Source organism: Eubalaena glacialis, chromosome 10 (genome assembly GCF_028564815.1).
Source record: "Eubalaena glacialis isolate mEubGla1 chromosome 10, mEubGla1.1.hap2.+ XY, whole genome shotgun sequence".
NCBI lineage: Eukaryota > Metazoa > Chordata > Mammalia > Artiodactyla > Balaenidae > Eubalaena > Eubalaena glacialis.
In genome coordinates, this window is record NC_083725.1 from 42,748,990 (window position 1) to 42,774,603 (window position 25,614).

Here is a 25,614-nt window from a genome sequence, read left to right on the forward strand (position 1 = left end):
CTTTCTCAAACTGAGATGGCAAGATCAGATTGTGCTTCTTTTTAGAATTTTCTTAACTTTATTGAGATGATCTCACTTGTATGTGTAATCTAAAATAGTCAAATACATAGAAGCAGAGAGTAGAATGGTGATTGCTAGGAGTGGGGTGGGGGGGAATGAGGAGATGTTGGTCAAAGGGTACAAAGTTTCAGTTACTCAAGATGAAGGAATTGTGGAGATCTAAGGTACGGCCTGGTGATGACAGTTAACAATACTGTACTGTTTACTTGAAATTTGCTAAGGCAAGAGATTGTGCTTCTTAACCTTGAAATTTCAGTCTCAGCTTGTCTTAGGAGACGGCTGAGGCCAGCAAGTCTCACTCATTACCTCTGTTTGCACTTGGCCCTTCCTTGTCCCTCTCTTCCCCTCTATTGCTTTTTGCTTAAGTAAGGTTTATGGATTTCACCTGTTACTAGAAATAGTCTTCCTTTCTTTTTTTCCTTACTTTTTATTTATTTATTTTTAAAATATTTATTTATTTGGTTGTGTTGGGTCTTAGTTGCGGCGTGCGGGCTTCTCTCTAGTTGTGGCGCGTGGGTTCCAAAGTATGTGGGCTCAGTAGTTGTGGTGCGCAGGTTTAGTTGCCCTGCATCATGTGGGCTCTTAGTTCCCTGACCAGGGATTGAACCTGCGTTCCCTGCACTGGAAAGCAGACTCTTAACCACTGGACCACCCGGGGAGTCCCTTTTTCCTACTGCTTAAAAAAAAATATTTATTGGAGTATAGTTGATATACAATGTTGTGTTACTTTCAGGTGTACAGCAAAGTGAATCAGTTTTACATATACATATATCCACGTTTTTTTTTTTAGATTCTTTTCCCATATAGGCCATTACAGAGTATTGAGTAGAGTTCCCTGTGCTATACAGTATGTCCTTATTAGTTATCTATTTTATATATAGAGATGTGTATATGTCAATCCCAATCTCCCAATTTATCTCTCCCTCCCCATCCCCTGGTAACCATAAGTTTGTTTTCTACATCTGTGACTCTACTTCTGTTTTGTAAATAAGTCCATTTTTATCCTTTTTTATTCCACATGTAAGTGATATCATATGCTATTTGTCTTTATGTGCCTGATTTACCTCACTGCATTTCCCTTGTAGTCTAAGAGATGAGGGGCACTGATTTATCATAGGGGTGTGTGTGTGTGTGTGTGTGTGTGTGTGTGTGTATGTTTAAGAAAAACAACAGCCCCTAGTATCTTCTAGATTGAATGTTCTCACCCTAACATACGTATTTCACTGTTTCCTTTTATGTAAAGTTTTACATCCAAATGCTAAAGTGACCCAGACATGACAATGCCATTTTCTAGAAGGGAATAACAATATTGTTCAGGTACTTAAATCTACTTTCCCCCAGCTCAGCCCTGTCCCAGGCTTAAAGCTCTGTGGGATAGTTTTAGTCTTTCAGAGCCCTATCCCTGGACAGCCCTCCTTCTGAAGCTAAAACTTAATAGCCTGTCAATCTGGAGAACTGCCGGGCAGTTGGGCTTGTCTTACCCTGGGGATATGTCTCTTTGTAAAGAATCTTGGTTGTGAGAGCTTTAAAGCAGGAATATTCCCATAAAGTATTTTAGTACACAGCGAAGAAAGATATTCTTCTTTAGGGGAACTTAGTATGTTCTTCAGTTCACTTACAATTAAGATATTGAGGAAAATGTACAATGTATTTAAAGTTATCTATCCTACACTAGATCACTAAAATACACTTCTATATATTTCTCCAATCTGCCTCATCATATTTTTGTTACACATATAATACAGTAATCATAGCAGAAAATATAGTTAATATTTATTGAGTGCTTACTATTTTTCAGGCACTGTGTTGAATACTTTATATTCAGTAACTCATTTAATTATCAAACTACTCCCATGAGTTAGATTATTATTATCCCTATCTTTAACCTAAGGTTTGCTTTCTTTCCCAAAGTCACTCATTTAGTAAGGTGGTAGAACTTGAATTCGGTTTTGATTCCAAAGCCAAAGTTATTCACATTCTAATTGGGAAGGCATACACCATAACATGGGGATTAATTCAATTCACAAGAAAAAACATTTATTGAGTGTCTGTGGCATGTAATTCTCTGTGCTAAAAGCTAGTGAACTAAAAAGGCAGAAAAGCAGTGTATTAGTCTGCTAGGGTTGCTGTAAAAAAGTACCACAGACTGAGTGGTTTAGAGAATAGAAATATTTTTTCTCACAGTTCTGGAGGCTAGAAATCTGAGATTACGGTGTTGGCAGGGTTCATTCTGAGGGCTGTGAGGGAAGGATCTTTTCCAGGTCTCTCTCCACGTGGCCATCTTCTCCTTTATATTCACACAGTCTTCCTTCTGTACATGTCTGTGTCTAAGTTTCCTCTTCTTATAAAGACACCAGCCATATTGGTTTAGTACTGGGGTAATGTGGTCAAGATGTGACTGGGGAGTAGGGAAAGGACAGGCCATGTGAGGTCTTTGTGATCATGCTAATGATTTTGGTGTTTAACTTACAACCAAAGGGCAGCCACCAAATGGTTTTCAGTGTCATGAAGTGCATGAATATTTGCATGCACACATGCTTCTCCCCTGGGTATGACAGGAACAGACTTGTATTTTGGAAAGATTGCTCTGAGTGCAGTGGGAAGAACTGTTGAAGGGAAGCCAAATTGTCTGTCAGGAGATGAACTGGAGGTTATTTCAGTGGCGTAGTGGAGGCAGAGGAGATGGGTCAGAGACCTATTGAAGCTACACCTCAGTACCAATGACCACATTTACTGCACAGATGTTAGGATCTGAGCACCATTCCAGTAAAGGGTTCAGGGTCTTTAGAGTAAAGGCTGTTTCCAGGTCTGGGGAAGGAAGAGTAAAAGGAAATCCTGTAATATATTGTTGAGTCAGAAAGCAAAGACGTGCTCAAAAATGATGGTGGAGCAGCAAAATGATTCAGAAGCCAGCGAAGGAGCTAATAGTGGTAATGGATGATAGCACATTGAAGTCAGAAATAGAAGCTGTGACTACACAGTGATAAAGTAAATGTATGTGTGGAGAGAAAACTCTTCTTTACAAAAGGATGTCAGCTAAGAAATGTAGAATGCCTGATAGAATTAGACAATCATTATTTTGCAAAATCTATGTAATAATTAATTCAAGTAAGATTCATCAGTGGTAACTACATTTTTGGGATCATAGAATATTCAGTCTCCACAAACCATCCCACAGACTAATTTTTTTTTAATGTTTATGACATTTTTATGTATTTATTTATTTTTTTAACATCTTTATTGGAGTATAATTGCTTTACAATGGTGTATTACCACAGATTACTTTTTAATTACAAAGAGAAAGCAGTGTCTTTACAAGAGTGATTTGGTAACGCTACTTTAACCAAGTGATCAAATTTGGCATCATTACTATTGGAACGAACTGACATTACATACTTCCTTTAATCATGCACACACATCTTTTGAGACACACAAGATCACGTAAGTAGTATTTTTGTCAAAAATGTTTAACCAGCATCTAAAAGTGAGGGAACCCTTACTCAAATATAGATGAAGATACATTTTGTAAGACAAATTACTTGGAGTCTTCAAAAATGCCAATATCATGGAGAACAAAAAAATAAGTGTATTGAAAGGGGGTCACTTCTAGATTTAAGGAGACTAAGGGGACATGACAATCAAAAGTAATGCATAATACGTTGATTGAATTCTGAATAGAGGAAAAGTAGCTATAAAGAGCCTTTATCTAGTCAAAGATTATACCAGTGCTTGTGTTATTTTATCAATTTTTCCATTAGTTTGAAATTTAGGAAAGTAAAGAAACTAAAACAAAAGCAAGAAAAAGACAATAGCTAGAAGGCCTTCAGTGGGATAGAATAGGTCAGTGGACCTATTAGTTCATCTGAAACATATAAATTATATAAACTCCATACATGCATGCATTGTAGAATAATACTTATATCTTAGAATTAATCCATATACAGAAATAAATGTATTGTCAAAATTGTCCTAATTTGTAGTAAGTGTGTCTCATTATATAACTTTTCTCAAAATTCTTTTCCTATATATCATCTTCTTTGTTTTGATTTTGCTCCTCTTACTGTGGAATACTATACACTTCTAAATTTTCACTACATCTTGAACACAGGTGTTTGCTTTAATTGCTGTCAGGCACTGTGACAGGTGCTGAAGACACAAAGTTAAATAATAGAAATAAAAAATGTTTCCTTCCCCAAAGGAACATATAGGCTATTAAGGAAGAGAATGGAAAACAGATAAATTAGAATACAACGTCTTAAAAATCTTCACACAAAATGATTCATTTACACTGATTCGTTCTTTTGAGCTCCAGTTTAAAATGATGCCTACCAGCATTATCAGCAGCCAGTGTAGGTTATCTTAGATTCTTTCTTAAAATCAAGTCATAGGAAAGGAGAAAAAATTAGCAACACCACTTAAAACTAAGGCTTAGGGAAAATCTAATGCCAGAATCTAGTTGCAATTCCCACTGACTCTTAAGGGAGATGGCACTGGACTGAGAAAGATACACATAGGCTTGGCTTATGGAGCAGAGGTTTCTGGAAGAATCCCTTTCAGTTTGTGCGTACTGACTCAGAGACCTTGATTAGAACCAGCAAGGAAACATGCAGTTGCTTTCTTTAAGGAACTGGGCTACCCTTACCCTCTCTCCTTCTTACCCCAATTTTAGATTGTATAGCTAATTATTAAATACTTCAAACATACAGAAAAGTAAAGAGAAAGTATAACAGAAATTCATGTACCCATTACCCATGTTTTAGAAAGTATCAAATCTCTTTTTTTAATTTAATAAAATAAAATAGAAGTGGAAGCCTTCTCATTCCCACAGGGTTTACTCTCTCTCTTCTCAGAGGTAACTCTGAAATTAATATGTATTTTTCCTTTCCATGGTTTTACTTTTTAATATTATTTTTAATAAGTTAGTTTATGTACATAAAATATATATCATTGCTTTCTGTGTTTTATAAATATACATGACTTGAATCATATTGAACTTGTATTTTTTAACTTATTTTTATTCACTCAGCAGTTTTAGTAATTATCCTTGTCAACATTTGTAAATCCTCTTTCATTCTTTTTACAGGTGCATAGATTTAAATTCTATTAAAAAGCCATGGGGGCTTCCCTGGTGGCGCAGTGGTTGGGAGTCTGCCTGCCAGTAAAGGGGACACGGGTTCGAGCCCTGGTCTGGGAGGATCCCGCATGCTGCGGAGCGGCTGGGCCCGTGGGCCACAACTACTGAGCCTGCGCGTCTGGAGCCTGTGCTCTGCAACATGAGAGGCCGCGACAGTGAAAGGCCCGCGCACCGCGATGAAGAGTGGCACCCCGCTCGCCGTAACTAGAGAAGGCCCTCGCACGGAGACGAAGACCCAACACAGCCAAAAATAAATAATAAATTAATAAATTAAAAAAAAAAAGCCATGCTTGTCTATTCCCCTCATTTATTTGGCTCTTGAGAGCCCTTCTTTATCCTTTTCTTCTCGGCAGGGAGGTTGAGTTCTTCAAAATATTTCACCTGGGATACTCCACTTTTGCCTTTTGCTTGAATTCAGCAACTGGGAAGCACCAGCTGGAAAGCCATGTGTAGAAGCAGAATGAAATCATAGTACTGATTTACTGTTTACTCCCTGTCAGGCCATGGATTTGTTCAGGAGGTTCTCTTCCATAGCTACAACCCTCACTGGGTTCTGGGAACCCAGTGCAAGACCATTTCCTTGCTCCTGCATGCTAGTACAAGGTAATAGCTCTCAGTGTTGTCAGTCCCTGGTGCTTCATCACCTCTTGTTGGATTTCTAACCCTGTTCATACCTCTGTCAATAGACTTTTTGAAATTCTTAACAATTATCTGTTTGAGGGTGCCATCTGTTTCTCTGCCATGACCTCAACTACTGAAATTGGTAATAAGTAAATATACATAAACCATTAAGTTTCCAATATACCAATAACGACTAGCAAGTTGTATAGAAAGATGTCTCATGCCAGAGTAAATATTTATCATTATGTAGGTGTGTGTATGTTGTGTAATGTTTATTTATACACATCTACTTGCTTCGTACATTGGCTTTCTATATTTCATAATATTATATTAGCAAGATGTATTTGAAAAAATACACTGTGGGTCATAAAAAGTAGAAGTGACTAAATTATTCTGCATACTGCATTCCTGAATGGAAAGGCTAAATATTATAAAAAATAATTATAAAAATTAATTTATAATGCAATGCTTATAAAAATCCCATTAAATTACTTTTGGAACTTGATAGTGGTTTTAAATTTCTCTTGAAGAATAAACAAGAATAGATAATAAAATTTTGAAGTTCATTTGAAGAATAAGCAAATATAGATAGCTAATAAAATTTTGTAAATGGATTTAAATGTAGAAGTATTTTATACATCAGATATTTAACTAAACGATGTGATATTAACATAAGGATTTAGAGATGAATGGGACAATAAAGTAACCTACAAAAGTTCCTCATGTGTGTATGTTTGACTTTTTAAAATAATACATTGCAAGCAATTGGGAGAAAAAAGGAGTTAACCAACGTTTTAAAAACAATTGAATAATAATTTGAAAATATATAATATCTATATATTAAAATAAATTCCATATATAGTAAGGTGTTAAATGTAAAAAAGGCTATTAAAATTTAGAAGAAAACCTAAGTATATATTTCTGATGTAGAGATGGAAAGGACTTTTGAACTTTGAATCATTAAAAAGAAACCCAGTTTCAAACAGATGATAATTTGAAAAATTATTTTAAAATGGATAGAGCTGACTCTATTATTGTATGTATTTGGTATGCCATAATATAAAGAAATTTAAAAGACAAAAGGAAAATTTTAGAAAACATTTATATGACAGTTGATAGCTTATTATACAGAGACTTCTTAAATTCACACACACACACACACACACACACACACACACACACAATGTAAATGAACAATAGAGCGATAAAACTACTGAAAATCATTAGAAAAAAAGTTTAAATGAGATAGTATGGGACTCTGTATCATGTCAAAGGTGAAGAGGAAATCACGATACTTAGTATTGGAGTGGGTTCATAGCAACTACCCCTTTGTATACTATTGGTTGGTGTTTAAATTGTATTAACTTTTCCTAAAGACATTTGCTGATATTTTTTTAAAAGTATGTGCCCTTTGACACAAAAGTTCCATATCAATAAGAATAACTTGGAATAGATGTGTGTATAATGTATATGTATAGAGATCTTATAGCACTCTTATTGAAATTTATTGTTCTAGACCTACAAATTCAGTGCTAACCTAGCTTGCTCAGATTTCATTATCTCATTCAAGGCCATAGAAGAGATCTGAGGGGATTGTTAACCTCTGGGATTTATGTGTCTTGCCCACAGATTCAAGAGTCATTCTCCACTGTTTGGTCTCTAGTTGGATCTGACTATAGTTATTTACATTATCTTTAATCAACGCTTTAGCTTTCAGAGGAGACGCAAACTGTAACTTCACCTAGAGGAAAGTGGTGTATTTCATTAATGACTAGATAAAAGGAATGAGAATCATTATTCTAAAGAAAATATACCAAATATTTGGTTGAGAAATAATAAAATGAAGAATGTCAAAGTCTCAGTTGACAATTTAAAAGGCCTATGCTTAGGATAGTCCATCTCCAGAAGTCAGGTTTGTTCAGGGGTCCAAAAGAATCCAGACTGAATAAAAAATATATTTCAGTCTTATTATCCTTTGTATATATACCCTGAAGTGGAATTGTTGTATCATACATACTTCTATTTTTAATTTTTTAAAGCTACCTCCCTACTGTTTTCCACAGTGGCTGCACTATTAGAGTATGTGTTTATTTGTCACTTATGCCAAAGTTTTTGGATGAGTGGTCTTCCATGTGTTTTAGGAATTCAGGTTCTTTCTACCAGGTTTCTTCATCATCCCCTAGGAACTCAAAGTCTTTCACTGGATCCCTGTTTCTAGACAGCGTACGAGGAATAAGGGGAATGTGGAGGATCACTGAGAGGTTTTTGATGCCAGGCTTAAAAATAATTTACATTTATTTCATCTCTGTTTCATTGGACAGAATTCAGTTGTTTGTTCCCACTCTCTGTCTTGTAGTTTTAAGGGGGCTGGAAAATACAGAATAATACACAGCCCAAGAAAGCAGATACTGTGACTTATTTATTCACTACATCATGAGTGTCTATAACAGTGATAGGAGCATAATAGGAACTCAATAAATATTTGTTGAATGAATGCTTTAATGAGTTAATGAGTGTGGGAATGAATGAAAGAATCAACCAACCCATGTTAGTACAGTTGGAAAAATCATGTCAAAGCAGGGAGTAGCAAGCACTGAAATCCATGGGGAAATTGAAGCTCAATGTTGATAAGTTTAACTAGAGACAAGGCATGAGTTCTAGAGCAGGTGCTTCTAGTAGAGGAGATATTTTGAAGACCTTCTTAAACGTGTACTTTTTTTGAGGATAAAGTCTCAGAAAATATAGTAAGCTTATCCATTCAATATCATAGCATACAGAATTTAAAAAACTGTCTTTTTATTGGAATGGGATATTGGGAAAGTTTTTAGCTATAAAAGTTATGGTTTTGTCAACATAATTTAAAACACTTTTACTTTAAAACTTTAAAAGTAAATATATTGTTTATAAGAGTACCCTTGTGAATTTTGAAGATTTAAAATACAGATGTTTTGAAGCTATGTGTTTTAAAAATATTTCTTTGAATTGAGTTATAAACACTTTCTTACAATCTTTTGTGAACTAATGGACCTACCTAAAATTCATTATACCACACTGAAGGGTTGAGTTTGGGAGAAATAAGGCTTTCTCTAAATTGTTATCATATAGTAAGAGTTAGTATTTGATTGCTAAAGAAATGGGAGAGAGGAAAGAGTCAGACTCTGGATTCAGAAAGATATGAGCTGAATCCAGACCCTGCCACTTCTCAGTCAGGGGTCCTTGGTTATGTATGTATCTTCTCCTGGCCTTTTAAAAAATCGCTAGTAAAATGAGAATAATACTCCTATGCTAGCACTCTTGTAAGGATTAAATGGGTTAGAGTCACAAAAAATTTAGTAGTGTCTGATGCTTTGCTGGTTCTCAAAAAAGAAAAAAAAGCTAGCTTTGGCCTCTTATTCCTCCTCTCCTCCCCATGTGTGACAGTATTCTTCAAAGAGAGAATTAGAGTAGAGAGATTGCCTAACATTGCCCTCTTAAGAGGCAACATGGCCTCAGGGTGCTAAATGAATTTCAGTTTACTGCTATGATGGAGGGTGATGAGAAGATTGCCAGCTTCTTCCAGGTCCAATGGAAAGGGCCCATGGATTTGGCTGGCTGGAGTTCTCTATTCAATTTCTTGCATAAATCCTACCCATAATGCAGCATTTGCCATCTCCTATTTCTGTTTTTTTATAAGTCAAGTAAGCATTTAACGACACTGCAATGCATTTTGAAGGCAACATTTTCTTAGATTTTTATGAATTTGTTCCCTATCTTTTTAAAGTTGTTTTTCCCACAACCAAATCAACAGCAATTTTATATTCAATTTTATCGAGTTTTTCCAAAGCAGTCAATGAGTTGTTCAGAGAATTTTTTTTCACATTGATATTTCTTCTGTTTACATACTATTTAATAAAATTATATGTTAATTATATAATAAATACAAATCGTGTAACCAGTTCTGGGAAGAAACACAACTTATTCTTGTTTGGCATTCAACTTGAGCGAGGCAGAAGAGCAGACACAGGATGCGGTTGCCTGCTACCACAGCTGCCATCAATGCCATCAAATGAAAAAAAAAGTTTGATGAAAAAATAAAAAATTTATCCAAGTTACTCAATTGATTCAAAAGTATACCCAAAAGACATGGAGTTGTTTCAGTGAAAGAAATTCAAGAGACTTTGGTGGTAAAATAGACTGTATTTTGAAAGATGAAGAAGACATTAAAATGGAGACTGAATTTAAAAGACACAAATGGAACCTTCTGGCCCACCATGAATATTTCTGAGTTTCATTAAAAAATAAATAAAATAAGGCTGCATGCTAAGCCAGAGGCAGTGAGAGGCAAAGCCCAGGCAGCAGATTGAAATGTATATACAGCTTGTTTGGTAGGGTCTGTAGCCAGGGGTAATCACTGACCAGACTGTTTCCCCCTTGTGGGATCCTGACCATATCTGGAAGTGTCAGGTTTGGAGACTGAAGTATTTAGGCCATTTAGCAGATTCTAGAGTTGTCATTTGCCCAGGGAAATGCAGACTTGCCTTTATGTTTTGTTTTGCTCTCTAGCCCTTGGAGATTTCACTTACTTTCTTATGATTTTAGCAATACATTCAAAAGTATAACTGCTATAATTCATCCAGGACAGGAAATTGTATTGCAGCAGGAATTCGTCAGAGTATCTTGTCCTTGATACTGAGGAAAGCTGGCCTGATAATTTCTTAGGAATATAAAGAATGAGAATAGAGCAGATGTCTAACTAGAGCACAAATATGGATCTCAGCTTCCACTAAATGAAAATAACTGTTTCTGTATTTTGCTTCAGTCTTTTTCTTCCAATGTTCTCTAACATGTTTCTCCTCAGGACGTCTTTGCAAATGTCGTTGTCAATATTTACCTATTGATATCTTATTTGACATTGTCAATGCCAGGCATCATCAGACAATAAAATATTTCTAATAATAACCTGATTGTAATTGTTTCTTCTTACCAAATGGCAATTGTAATTGGTAAGGACAAAACACATAGAGTTCAAAGTGGCTAAATTTCAGATAACTGAAATTTTTAAAGCTCCTAGATTACCTTGTGGTAATTTCTGAAGTAGAATATGATTGTGTCTTCTAAATGGCATTTTTTTGGGCATTTTATTGTGAAACTCAAAATAAGTGACAATTTTTGTTTAAAAAGAAAATAAAATGTTATATTTAAAACATTTATGTTTTGCATAAGTAATAGTTGTCAGCCATAGTCCTTTTTATTTTTTTTTAAACATTTTTAGGGAGTATAATTGCTTTACAATGTTGTGTTAGTTTCTGCTGTATAACAAAGTGAATCAGCTATACGTATACATATATCCCCATATCACCTCCCTCTTGCATCTCCCTCTCACCCTCCCTATCCCACCCGTCTAGGTGGTCACAAAGCACGGAACTGATCTCCTTGTGCTATGCAGCTGCTTCCCACTAGCTATCTATTTTACATTTGGTAATGTATATATGTAAATGTCACCCTCTCACTTCGTCCCAGCTTACCCTTCCCCCTCCCCGTGTCCTCAAGTCCATTCTCTACCTATGCGTCTTTATTCCTTTCCTGCCCCTACGTTCATCAGAAACTCTAGGCCCATCCACCTTACTAAAAATAACTCAATTTCATTTCTTTTTATGGCTGAACAATATTCCATTGTATATATGTGCCACATCTTCTTTATCCATTCATCTGTCGATGGACACTTAGGTTACCTCCATGTGCTGGCTATTGTAAATAGTGCTGCAATGAAGACTGTAGTACATGACTCTTTTTGAATTATGGTTTTCTCAGGGTATATGCCCAGTAGTGGGATTGCTGGGTCATATGGTAGTTCTATTTTCAGTTTTTTAAGGAACCTCCATACTGTTCTCCATAGTGGCTGCACCAATTTACATTACCACCAAGAGTGCAAGAGGGTTCCCTTTTCTCCACACCCTCTCCAGCATTTATTGTTTGTACATTTTTTGACCATGGCCGTTCTGACCGGTGTGAGGTGTTACCTCACTGTGGTTCTGATTTGCATTTCTCTAATGACTAGTGATGTTGAGCATCCTTTCATGTGTTTGTGGGCAATCTGTATATCTTCTTTGGAGAAATGTCTATTTAGGTCTTCTGCCCATTTTCGGATTGGGTTGTTTGTTTTTTTGATATTGAGCTGCATGAGCTGCTTGTATATTTTGGAGATTAATCCTTTGTCTGTTGCTTCGTTTGCAAATATTTTCTCCCATTCTGAGGGTTGTCTTTTTGTCTTGTTTATGGTTTCCTTTGCTGTGCAAAAGCTTTTAAGTTTCATTAGGTCCCATTTGTTTATTTTTGTTTTTATTTCCATTTCTCTAGGAGCTGGGTCAAAAAAGAACGTACTGTGATTTATGTCATAGAGTGTTCTGCCTATGTTTTCCTCTAAGAGTTTGATAGTGTCTGGTCTTACATTTAAGTCTTTAATCCATTTTGAGTTTATTTTTGTGTATGGTGTTAGGGAGTGTTTTAATTTCATTCTTTTACATGTAGCTGTCCAGTTTTCCCAGCACCACTTATTGAAGAGGCTGTCTTTTCTCCAGTGTATATTCTTGCCTCCTTTATCAAAGACAAGCTGACCATATGTGTGTGGGTTTATCTCTGGGCTTTCTATCCCATTCCATTGATCTATATTTCTGTTTTTGTGCCAGTACCATACTGTCTTGATTACTGTAGCTTTGTAGTATAGTCTTAAGTCAGAGAGCCTGCTTCCTCCAGCTCCATTTTTCTTTCTCAAGATTGCTTTGGCTATTCGGGGTCTTTTGTGTTCCCATACAAATTGTGAAATGTTTTGTTCTAGTTCTGTGAAAAATGCCACTGGTAGTTTGATAGGGATTGCATTGAATCTGTAGATTGCTTTGGGTACTATAGTCATTTTCACAATGTTGATTCTTCCAATCCAAGGACATGGTATATCTCTCCATCTGTTTGTATCATTTTTAATTTCTTTCATCAGTGTCTTATAGTTTACTGCATAAAGGTCTTTTGTCTCCTTAGGTAGGTTTATCCCTAGGTATTTTATTCTTTTTGTTGTAATGGTAAATGGGAGTGTTTCCGTAATTTCTCTTTCAGATTTTTCATCAGTGTATACGAATGAAAGAGATTTCTGTGCATTAATATTGTATCCTGCTACTTTAACAAATTCATTGATTAGCTCTAGTAGTTTTCTGGTAGCATCTTTAGGATTCTCTATGTACAGTATCATGTCATCTGCAAACAGTGACAGTTTTACCTTTTCTTTTCTGATTTGGTTTCCTTTTATTTCTTTTTCTTCTCTGATTGCTGTGGATAAAACTTCCAAAACTATGTTGTGTAACAGTGGTGAGAGTGGGCAACCTTGTCATGTTCTGGATCTTAGAGGAAATGGTTTCAGTTTTTCACCATTGAGAACGATATTGGCTGTGGGTTTGTAATATATGGCCTTTATCATGTTGAGGTCAGTTCCCTCTATGCCTACTTTCTGGAGGATTTTTATCATAAATGGGTGTTGAATTTTGTCAAAAGCTTTTTCTGCATCTATTGAGATGATCATATGGTTTTTATCCTTCAGTTTGTTAACATGGTTTATCACATTGGTTGATTTGTGTATATTGAAGAATCCTTGCATTCCAGGGAAAAACCCAACTTTATCATGGTGTATGATCCTTTTAATGTGCTATTGGATTCTGTTTGCTCGTATTTTGTTGAGGATTTTTGCATCTATGTTCATCAGTGATATTGCCTGTAGTTTTCATTTTGTGACATCTTTGTCTGGTTTTGGTATCAGAGTGATGGTGGCCTTGTAGAATGAGTTTGGGAGTGTTCCTCCCTCCACTATATTTGGAAGACTTTAAGGAGGATAGGTGTTAGCTCTTTTCTAAATGTTAGATAGAATTCGCTGGTGAATTCATCTGGTCCTGGGCTTTTGTTTGTTGGAAGATTTTTAATCACAGTTTCAACTTCAGTGCTTGTGATTGGTCTGTTTGTATTTTCTGTTTCTTCCTGGTTCTGTCTCGTAAGGTTGTGCTTTTCTAAGAATTTGTCCATTTCTTCCAGATTGCCCATTTTATTGCCATATAGTTGCTTGTTGTAATCTCTCATGATCCTTTGTATTTCTGCAGTGTCAGTTGTTACTTCTTTTTCATTTCTAATTCCGTTGATTTGAATTTTCTCCCTTTTTTTCTTGATGAGTCTGGCTAATGGTTTATCAATTTTGTTTATCTTTTCAAAAAACCATGTTTTAGTTTTATTGATCTTTGCTATTGTTTCCTTCCTATCTTCTTCATATATTTCTGATCTGATCTTTATGATTTCTTTCCTTCTGCTAACTTTGGGGGTTGTTTTTTGTTCTTGTTTCTCTAATTGCTTTAGGTGTAAGGTTAGGTTGTTTATTTGATATTTTTCTTGTTTCTTGATTTAGGATTGTATTGCTATAAACTTCCCTCTTAGAACTGCTTTTGCTCCATTCCATAGGTTTTGGGTCATGGTGATTTCATTGTCATTTGTTTGTAGGTGTTTTTTGATTTCCTCTTTGACTTCTTTAGTGATCTCTTGGTTTTTAGTAGTGTATTGTTTAGCCTCAATGTGTTCGTATTTTTAAAACTTTTTTCCTGTAATTGATATCTAGTCTCATAGCGTTGTGGTCAGAAATGATACTTGATATGATTTCAATTTTCTTAAATTTACCAAGGCTTGATTTGTGACCCAAGATATGATCTATCCTGAAGAATGTTCCATGAGCAGATGAGAAGAAAGTGTATTCTGTTGTTGTTGGATGGAATGTCCTCTGAATGTGAATTAAATCCATCTTTTTTAATGTGCCATTTAAAGCTTGTGTTTCCTTATTTATTTTCACTTTGGATGATCTGTCCATTGGTGAATGTGGGGTGTCAAAGTTCCCTACTATTTTTGTGTTACTGTCAATTTCTGCTTTTATGGCTGTTAGCATTTGCCTTATGTATTGAGATGCTCCTATGTTGGGTGCATAAATATTTACAATTGTTATACCTTCTTCTTGGATTGATCCCTTGATCATTATGTAGTGTCCTTCTTTGTCTCTTATAATAGTCTTTATTTTAAAGTCTTTTTTGTCTGAGATGAGAATTGCTACTCCAGCTTTCTTTTGATTTCCATTCACGTGGCATATCTTTTTCCATCCCCTCATTTTCAGTCTGTATGTGTCCCTAGGTCTGAAGTGGGTCTCTTGTAGACAGCATATATATAGGTCTTGTTTCTGCTTCCACTCAGCCAGTCTATGTCTTTTGGTTGGAGCATTTAATCTTTTTACATTTAAGGTAGTTATTGATATGTATGTTCCTATTACCACTTTCTTAACTGTTTTGTTTTTCTTTTTGTAGGTCCTTTCCTTCTCTTGTGTTTCCTGCCTGGAGAAGTTCCTTTAGCATTTGCTTTAAAGCTGGTTTGGTGGTGCTGTATTCTCTTAGCTTTTGCTTGGCTGTAAATGTTTTAATTTCTCTGTCAAATCTGAATAAGATCCCTGCTGAGTAGAGAAATCTTGGTTGTAGGTTTTTCCCTTTCATCACTTTAAATAAGTCCCTCCATTCCCTTGTGGCTTGCAGAGTTTGTGCTGAACGATCCATTGTTACCCTTATGGGGATCCCCTTGTATGTTATTTGTTGCTTTGCTCTTGCTGCTTTTAATATTTTTTCTTTGTATTTAATTTTTGATAGTTTGATTAATATGTGTCTTAGTGTGTTTCTCCTTGGATTTATCCTGTATGGGACTCTTTGTGCTTCCTGGACTTGATTGACTATTTCCTCTCCCATATTAGGAAAGTTTCCACTATAATCTCTTCAAATAATTTCTCAATCCCTTTTTTATTCTCTTCTTCTTCTGGGACCCCTATAATTCGAATGTTGGTACGTTTAATTTTGTCCCAGAATTCTCTGAGACTGTCCTCAATTCTTTTCATTCTTTTGTCTTTTTTGTGCTCTGCAATAGTTATTTCCACTATTTTATCTTCCAGGTCAGTTTCCGTTCTTCTGCCTCAGTTATTCTCCTATTGATTCCTTCTAGAGAATTTTAAATTTCATTTATTGTTTTGCTCATCATTGTTTGTTTGCTCTTTAGTTCTTCTAGGTCCTTGTTAAACGTTTCTTGTATTTTCTCCATTCTATTTCCAAGATTTTGGATCATATTTACTATCATTACTCTGAATTCTTTTTCTGTTAGACTGCCTGTTTCCTCTTCATTTGTTTGCTCTGGTGGGTTTTTACTTTGCTCCTTCATCTGCTGAGCATTTCTCTGTCTTCTCATTTTGCTTAACTTACTGTGTTTGGGGTCTCCATTTTGCAGGCTGCAGGTTCGTAGTTCCTGTTGTTTTTGGTGTCTGACCCCAGTGGGTGAGATTGGTTCAGTGGGTTGTGTAGGCTTCCTGGTGTAAGGGACTGGTGACTGTGTTCTGGTGGATGAGGCTGGATCTTGTATTTTGGTGGGCAGGGTTGCATCCAGTGGTGTGTTTTGGGGTGTCTGTGAACTTATTATGATTTTAGGCAGCCTCTCTGCTAATGGTTGGGCTTGTGTTCCTGTCTTGCTTGTTGTTTGTCATGGGCTGTCCAGCAGTGGAGCTTGCTGGTCGTTGAGTGGAGCTGGCTCTTCACATTGAGATGGAGATCTCTGGGAGAGCTCTCGCTGATTGATATTATGTGCGGCCTGGAGATCTGGTAGCCAATGTCCTGAACTCGGCACTCCCACCTCAGTGGCTCAGGCCTGCCACCTGGCCAGAGCACCAAGACCCTGTCAGTCACATGGCTCAGAAGAAAAGGGAGGGGAAAAAAAGAGAGAAAGAGAAAAAAATAAATAATTCTATTAAAATAAAAAATTTAAAAATTTATTAAAAAAATAATTTTAAAAAAGTAAAAAAAAAAGAAGAGAGCAAACAAACCAATAAACAAATCCACCATTGATAACAAATGCTAAAATCTAAACTAAGATAAACATAAAAATCAGAAACTAGTCAATCGCATACAGCAAACCCCATGTCTACAATCGCTCCCAAAGTCCACCGCCTCAATTTTAGGATGATTTGTTATCTATTCAGGTATTCCATAGATGCAGGGTTCATCAAGTTGATTGTGGGGATTTAATCTGCTGCTCCTGAGGCTGCACAGAGAAATTTCCCTTTCTCTTCTTTGTTCGCACAGCTCTTGGGGTTCAGCTTTGGATACGATACCGCCTCTGCATGTAGGTCACCCTCTGGCATCTGTTCTTCATCCAGACAGGATGGGGTTAAAGGAGAGGCTGATTAGGGGGCTCTGGCTCACTCAGGCTGGGCAGCGGCAGGGGTATGGAATGCAGGGCCAGCCTGCAGCGGCAGAGGCTGGCATGACACTGCAACAGCCTGAGGCATCATGTGTTCTCCTGGGGAAATTGTCCCTGGATCACGGGACCCTGGCAGTGGCAGGCTGCACAGGCTGCCAGAAGGGGAGGTGTGGATAATGACCTGTGCTTGCACACAGGATTTTGGTGGCTGCAGCAGTAGCCTTAGCATTTCATACACATCTCTAGTGTCCGTGCTGATAGCCTCGGCTTGCACCCATCTCTGAAGCTTGTTTAGGCAGTGTTCTGAATCTCCTCTTCTCACGCACCCTGAAACAATGGTCTCTTGCCTCTTAGGCAGGTCCAGACTTTTTCCCGGACTCCCTCCTGGCTAGCTGTGGTGCAGTAGCCCCCTTCAGGCTGTGTTCACGCAGCCAACCCCAGTCCTCTCCCTGCAATCTGACCTTGGAAGCTCGAGCCACAGCTCCCAGCCCCCACCTGTCCCGGTGGGGGAGCAGACAAGCCTCTCAGGCTGGTGAGTGCTGGTTGGCACTGATGCTCTGAGCGGGAATTTCTCTGCTTTGCCCTCTGCACCACTGTTGCTGTGCTCTCCTCCATACTCCGAAGTTTCCCCCCACCCACCCACCTTCTCCACCATTGAAGGGGCTTCTTAGTGTGTGGAAAGTTTTCCTCTTTCACAGCTCCCTCCCAGAGGTGCAGGTCCTGTCCCTTTTCTTATGTCTCTGTTTTTTCTTTTTTCTTTTGCCCCACTCAGTATGTGGGGTTTTTCTTGCCTTTTGAGAAGTCTGAGGTCTTCTGCCAGCGTTCAGTAGGTGTTCTGTAGGAGTTGTTCCACATGTAGATGTATTTTTGATGTATTTGTGGGGAGGAAGGTGATCTCTACGTCTTACTCCTCCGCCATCTTGAAAGTCCAGCCATAGTCCTTTGACCCCAATAAATTCCTTATAGGTTTCAGATTTTCATCTGTGTTAATGTATGTTTAAAATAATCTAAAGAGCCTAATAATGTATATTAATTTGATGTGGGGTGGGAGGACCTCTTTAAGATAATAGGAAAACATAAAAAAATTGTGTCAACTACATAAAATTAAATATTTACATATTTACATAAAAAGCACTATGTTCAATCAAAATACAAGCCACCAATTATGAAAAGAACAAATTACAACAAAAACTAAGGCAAATATGTAACGTATTGTTATAGATAAAGAAAAATGTCTTTGAACACTTCCCTATAAAAGTTTTCAAAAATTTAATTCTAACCTACTGATAATTGAAGTAATAACATTTAAAATAATGTTACCATATTTTGACTATTGAATTGTCATAAAGTTTAAAAAATTATTATGCCCAGTGCCAGGAAGATGAAGGAAGATTTGTACTCTGTGAACTGCTTGGGTCAGCTTATAAAATGTACATGCTTTCTGTGGGGCAATATTACGGTAAGTTTCAGAAATCGTAAAAGTATTCATACCTTTGATCCAGTTTTTCCACTTTTAGGAAGTTGTGTTTGCAAAATAATCAGAAATATACACAAGATATAGTTAAAATGGCGTTTGCTTCAGCATTATTTATAATATCATTGATGTAATTGAATCCAGCAAGAGTGTATGATCAAATTAATTCTGATATATCTGTATGATAGAATAGTGTGCCATCTATATAATTAAGTAGACTAAAATGTTCATGGTATATTTTTAAAGGATAGAAAATTTTAAAAATATGTAAAGTATACTTCTGTTTTATATGTATAAATTATACAAAAGATGAAGGAAACAGCACAAAATATAAATAATGATTCGGGTACTGAGATTATGGGTGAGCTTATTTTTATCTATATATTTTTTCTACAGCATAACATTTGTTATGCTATACATCACATTCACTTATACATTTACATGTTTTTATAATATCAATCTACTAATGTAATAATTTTGTAAAGAATGCTTCTCAATTGCATCAGGTGGAATTTTAATTTTACTTAAAGAGAAGAGGGAGAAGGAGGGAGGTGCAGCAGGGATAGATAAGAAAGAATGCAAAAGAAACTTTTTCTTTGCTCTATAGTTTCTAAAAGTGCCTTGCCTCATGTCTCAGCAGCAAGAGATGTGAGTGAAAAAGAAAATAAAAGAAAAATAACGAATTACATGGATTTGATGATGCACTTAAATATCTTGTTGGATTCTGTGATGGTTTATTGCATTATCTATACATGAGTAGAAATAATTTATTCTTTTAATAAAATTGCAGAGAGCATTTTATTTTTGCCATATATTTGCACCAAAATGCAATGGAGACAAAATACAATTACCATTTTATTGAGGCCTTTTAATGCTTTTATCCTGATATATTTTACATTCCTATATCTAAGATTCAAATTTATAGGTTGATAGATTATTGGCATTGATGAGTTAGAACTGACAACTAACTCAACTAGCATACGAGAAAGCAACAGTGATTAAACAGAAGAATTTTTGGGATATGGGAATTCCATTCCCTCTTTCTCTATTTAATGTAAAATTTGTTGCATCAGTTTTTGTTGGCATTTCAATTACTGTTTCATCTGGTTGTTGAGGACGTATTCTTTGAAATCAGTATCTTTTGAGAGTCCATACATTTCTCTAAGTTTAGAATGTGAGGCATTTGCTTGGTAGAACTTTTTGTTTTTATGCACAACTGTGATCAGCAAGGAGGAAGCCAAAAATTCAGAGTTTAGTCTTGCTTGAGAGGTTACAGAGATAGCACTACACAGCACGTTATTATTCCATGTGGTTGAATTGCATTGTTTTGTCACAAATGTACTCAGAATAAATGTTCTTTTTTTTCTGTCTATGAGCAGCTCATGAACTATTATTCTCCTTTTTCTGTCTTTACAAGAATCAGAACACAAATACATTCACAATTCCCCTCGTTAAAATAACTTTTGCAAATTTCTGTACAAGACTTGCCTTTCCATTTCTGTGTTCCTGTCTCTAATGCAGTTTCAGAAACACAGGGTTTTCTGAATTCCAGGCACTTAATTGTGTTATCTGGGCTCCTAGGCCTTCAACATATTCTTGATGGTGGTAAACCACTGACTCCCTCAGTACTGTCTTGTTCTCGTTGCTTTCAGACTTTTGGCTTTTTACTGCCTCTGGCCCACTGAGATATTTCTAATTCTTATACCTGCCCCAGGACCTTGTTATTTATCTCACTATTAGATGATTATAACTCTTTTTTCAAGGGTCCCTTCTTTTTGCTTGTCCTATCTTAATGTAGTTTCGGTTTTCAATAAAAATAGAAATGTCTTGTTTGGCAATTTATGTTTTACATCTAACAGTATGATTTCTTGATCTTTTCATGCTGATGCATATAAATGTGTTTCATTTTTTTGAACTGCTGCATCACAGTATGGTATCATAGAATTTATTTAACTATTCTCCTATGGATGGATAAATAGCAGATTTCTATTTTTTTTAATCACAAACAATACCCTAGTAAAAATCCTTAGTCACATATTTTTGTTCATGCATTAAAAATATGAAACTGTGGAATGAGTACGTGAATTTGAATTGCTGGTTCAAAGGGTATATACTTTTAAAATATTAGTAATTATTTACTTTTAATCAATACTGCCAAATTGTCCATTAATATGACCACATTAATTTATACTCTAGCAACCATATTTGAGAGTCAGTTTCCTCATATCTTTATCAACCCTGGTTATAATCAGTATCCATGATTCTTACTAATTGGATGATGGGAAAAACCTTCTTTAAAAATTGCATACTTTGTTTTGCTGCGTTGTGCAACTTGTGGGATCTTAGTTCCTTAACCAGGGATTCAACCTGAGCCCATGGAAGTGAAAGCACAGAGTCCTAATCGCTGGACCACCAGGGAATTCAAAAAATTGCATATCTTGATTACTAGTAAGAGTGAGCATATTTTGATCTATTTATTGACTATTTGTTTCTTTTTTGTGTGCTATTCCTATTACGATTCCTTGCTTATTTTTATATTTTAAAATTTTATTTATGAAAGTTCTTTATATGAGAAGGACTTGATTTGTTCTTTAGATATTTTAAAGATTTTTTTTTACTGTGAACTATAACACATACACAGATAGAAAAATTCATATCAAATTTTATTTATTCGTCAGACCTACACAACCTAGAGATGAACCTTATATGATTTAACTAGTGTTGTCTCAATAGTGGACAGCTAATATTTTGTTTTACCATCTCCCGTCCTTCTGAGAATAGTAAAAACCTTGCCCCCTGACCACAGAGGATAAGGGTGATAGATGTGGGCTATGGGAATATGAGGTCTTTCTCTCTCTGTGGCTGGAAGTGAAGCCAAGAAGCTGAGAGAAACAAATATGGGAGGGAGGAAGAGAGATTGAGAGGAGTAATATTGTATCCATTTTTTAAGTTTTATTCTGAAGTCATTTAACAATTCTGCCCTTGGATTTGATGAGAGCACAGTGTTGTTAGGAAGATTTTATTTTATGTTTAAGCTAGCTCAAGATGGGTTTTTGTGACATGCAACAGAATGCATCCTTATGAATGCAGAATTTCTGCCCAATTTTGAGGTAGATTATTTTATTTCCTTTCAATAAAGAGTTTGGATGTAAATTTCTAGGAAGGGCATTAACATGCCACTGAATAAGAAGCTATGTTCAGACAAATTTACTGATGAGATACCAATACCTTTGATCCTTTTGTTTCCAGATTTCATAGTTTAGTAAAGTTGGGGGAAGGATAAAGGATAGAATAATAGGGAGAAAGAAAGGACAAGGGTTTGTGAAAGGTTGCCAAAACCGCTGGATAAAATGCAGAGTAGGAAATTAACTTCAGTTACTGTGTTTCCTGCTCCAGAAGAGTTAGTTGGTTCTTTTCAAAAATTGTCTCATTACTTTTGTACAGTTTCCAATTCCTTTCAGATATTTCAAGATTAAAAAATTTCTTTAAACATACTCAACATAGTTTCACAGTATGTATGATAATTCCAATAGATGAAGTGTTTATAGATGTTTCAATTATCTTGTTTCTCCTGTTTTTTGTCTTTCTTCCTTGTATACTGATGATTTTGTATGTCTGGTTTTCCAAGTTCAGTAATTAAGTTTCCTTGTAATGCTTGGTCTGCAAATTCAGAAAAGTGTTAGCTTACTTCCAGTTTGCTCTTGCTCTTGCCCTGGGGGCCCCAACTTAAAGAGTGGGTGTCTCAGGATTCCTCCTTAGGGAGGCACTGGATTTTGCTTTAGTTGCCCTCAATCTAAAAAGCTTCTAAAACCCCTGTTCTGTTCACAGCTATCTCTTCATGTGGGCAAATACCCTCAAAGCAACAGCAATTTTGCAAACTGTTCTTACCTTATTGGGTTCCCACATTTTCCTAGATTTTGATCTGGCAATTTTCATATATATTACCATTCATCTGTTTGTCATACATTATGTACATAATGTTGATTTTTAGTTGTCCTCGGTGGAAAAGCTGATCTTAATTACCTGATGCAACATACTAGAAGTGGAAGTCTTTCCTCATAGAGCAGAAAGCAGACCAGTGGTTGCTGGAACCCAGGTGGGAATGGGGATTGACTACATATGGGTATGAGAGAACATTTGAGGATGATGCAAGTTTTCTAAAACTGCATTATGGTGATGGTTGTATAACTGTATAAATTTGCTAAAATACATTGATCAGTGCACTTAAAATGTGTAAGTTTTATGACATTTGAACTATCTCCCACTAAGGCTGTTTAAAGAAGGGACTCTGGAGGGGTTATTAAAGAATGGGAGAAATCTCAGATAGATTGAGTAGGAGATGTGAAAGCAGAGAGCTTGAACCCTCATTTTCTATTAGGTTCTCAGGAAGGAGACCATTTCACAGGGAGCCCCAAGGCCAACATGGAGAGACCACATGTTGGAAATGATAATGATAATTGTGCTTGTTTGGGCAGAGAGAGTGCTGGAGATCACTTCTTTCTCTTAAAAATTGTGTTAGCGGGCTTCCCTGGTGGCTCAGTGGTTGAGAATCTGCCTGCCAATGCAGGGGACACGTGTTCGAGCCCTGGTCTGGGAAGATCCCACATGCCGCGGAGCAACTAGGTCCATGAGCCACAACTACTGAGCCTGCGCGTCTGGAGCCTGTGCTCCGCAACAAGAGAGGCCGCGACAGTGAGAGGCCCGCGCACCGCGATGAAGAGTGGCCCCCGCTCGCCGCAACTGGAGAAAGCCCTCGCACAGAAACGAAGACCCAACACAGCCAAAAATAAATTAAAAAAAAAAATTGTCTTAGCTGTACTGAAGGGAGATCCAGAATTCATCACATGTTCTTGTGGAGAACCAGTGGCATTGCCATGGTGAGGACTGTGTTAGCCACATAACAGAGGTCAGACAGAGAAAGCAGAAAAGACCCAGAGAATCTGAAACACCTGCAGGAGCTGAGGTGGGAGGTTTGGGGGTGAAGGTCAAGAACTACCTTATATGCTGAAGGAATAGACCCCAAGTTACATAAGCTGAGCATTCTAGAAGCAGATGTAGTAAGGACAGAAACTAGAGACCTGGCAAGATTAAGTTGCTGTGGTATGTATCCTACACCTCCTCTCCATCTGGACCTCAACCAGAGCTGGATTGGAGCCCCCGTCACTCCAACTCCCTGGGCGTATATGAGCTTTACCCCGTTACCAGAAACTGTCTTGTGAAGGAGGAAGGCAGTCCTTTTGAGAGAGGAAGGACAGCCTGATGGATAGTTTGAACTTTGATTTAGCTGAATATTTTCCTGAAAGGGACTTTTACATTAAAAAAAGACCATTTTGGACCCAAAAAGAATGATTCATCTCTAATTGGCATTTTAATGCTCTGCCCCCATCCCACCCCCAGCCATATGCCAGAATGGTGCTTGGCAGGAAGCTTAATGCTTTTGTAGAGAAATTAAATCACGTCATTTTTGTTATACATGTGAGCTCTAGTGTGTAAATTTTGACACATGGCTGCCACTACCACAGCATCATCTATGACCTGTCAATAACCAAAATTATAATTTCCTGTGAGGAGAGGTGGCTGTCAAATGATATGTACTTGGATATGAATAAGCAAAGGGTGCTTTGTTTCTCTTGGTTCTGTGTGAAAATTTACAGCCTGTCTATTCTCTTTGTCAATACCAGTATACATTTCACTTCTGCTTAAAAGAGCTCATCAGACAAAACTGGTTAAGGTGGAAAAGGTTTTCAATCCTGTGTGTACTGCTTTGATTTCCCCCAGTTTCAGCCAAGGTCAATTAGGTCAACTCTGTCCTAGAAATGTCATGCTCATTTCTAAATAAGATGTATTTTTGTTGTTGCTTTATATCCTCCTTCTCCTTCTCCACCTGGTCCAAATGCTCCCTTTCTTCCTAGGACCAGCTTGTATATCCAAATCCACGACTCCTCCAAGCACTTTAAATCACACACTTTTGCTACTCTTCTGGGCTCACAAAGCACTTAAATGCAGACCACTTATTTAGCTCTGCTTACGATGATAATTTAGCCATATCTCATATAGTGATCTAAAATCTTTCCCACTCTCCGTGAAGTTAGAACCTATAGCTTATATGTCTTTGTATATATCTGTAGTGTAAGGTTGGTTCATTGTTTGGTATCAGCCAAATCTGACTGCTATTTTACTTATTCTATGACCCTAAGCAAATATCTTAGCTCCTATTAGCTTCAGTTTCCTCATGGGGTTGTTGAGAAGATTATTGATATTAGGCATGTAAAGAGTTTAACTCAGTGTATGTATATTTTGGCACACAAATATTGAATAAGTATCAGTTATCCCTAGGGAAAGACCTTTGAGGGCAAGGATTGTCTCCTTTCCTCTTTCCTGTTAACTCTACCTTCAAAATATATTCACGTCCAACCACTTCTCATGACCCTCACTGCCACCAGCCTCCAACTGATCCTGGTCCCTAGCATCTCTTGTCTGGGTGGTAGTAGCTGCTTGATTCTCCTCCTGGCTGCAGACTACACTACACACAGAACCCAGAGAGAGTCTATTGAACTGAAGAGTGTTGGGATTTCGTGTAGACTTTGAAACCTTTCAGTAGCTTATTTCTCTTCGCGTAAAATCCCATCATTTTAAGGACTGCTTCCAATGCTAACTCTCTGACTTTATCTCCTACTACTTTCCCCTTCAGTCACTTGACTTTGACCACACTGACCTCCTGCTGCCTCTTCACTGCACCAGGAATTTACAGTTTCAGGACCTGCATACTCACTTTTTCACGAACATGTTTGCTCCTTTGTATTTTTCAGTTCTCTCTTCATGCCTTATTAGAGAGGTCTTCCCTTATTACCCAGTGCAAATAGGATTTCTCACCCTGTCTCCCAACAATCTCTATCTCCTTTATTTGGCTTTATTTTTCTCTGATTCACTGACTTTCTGATGTATTACTTTTTTATCTGTTTATTTGCTTTCTGTCTCTTTCGACTGGAAGGTAAGCTCCATGTAGGCAGTCTTTTGTTCACTGCTCTATTCCCAATGCTTTAAAAAAAGT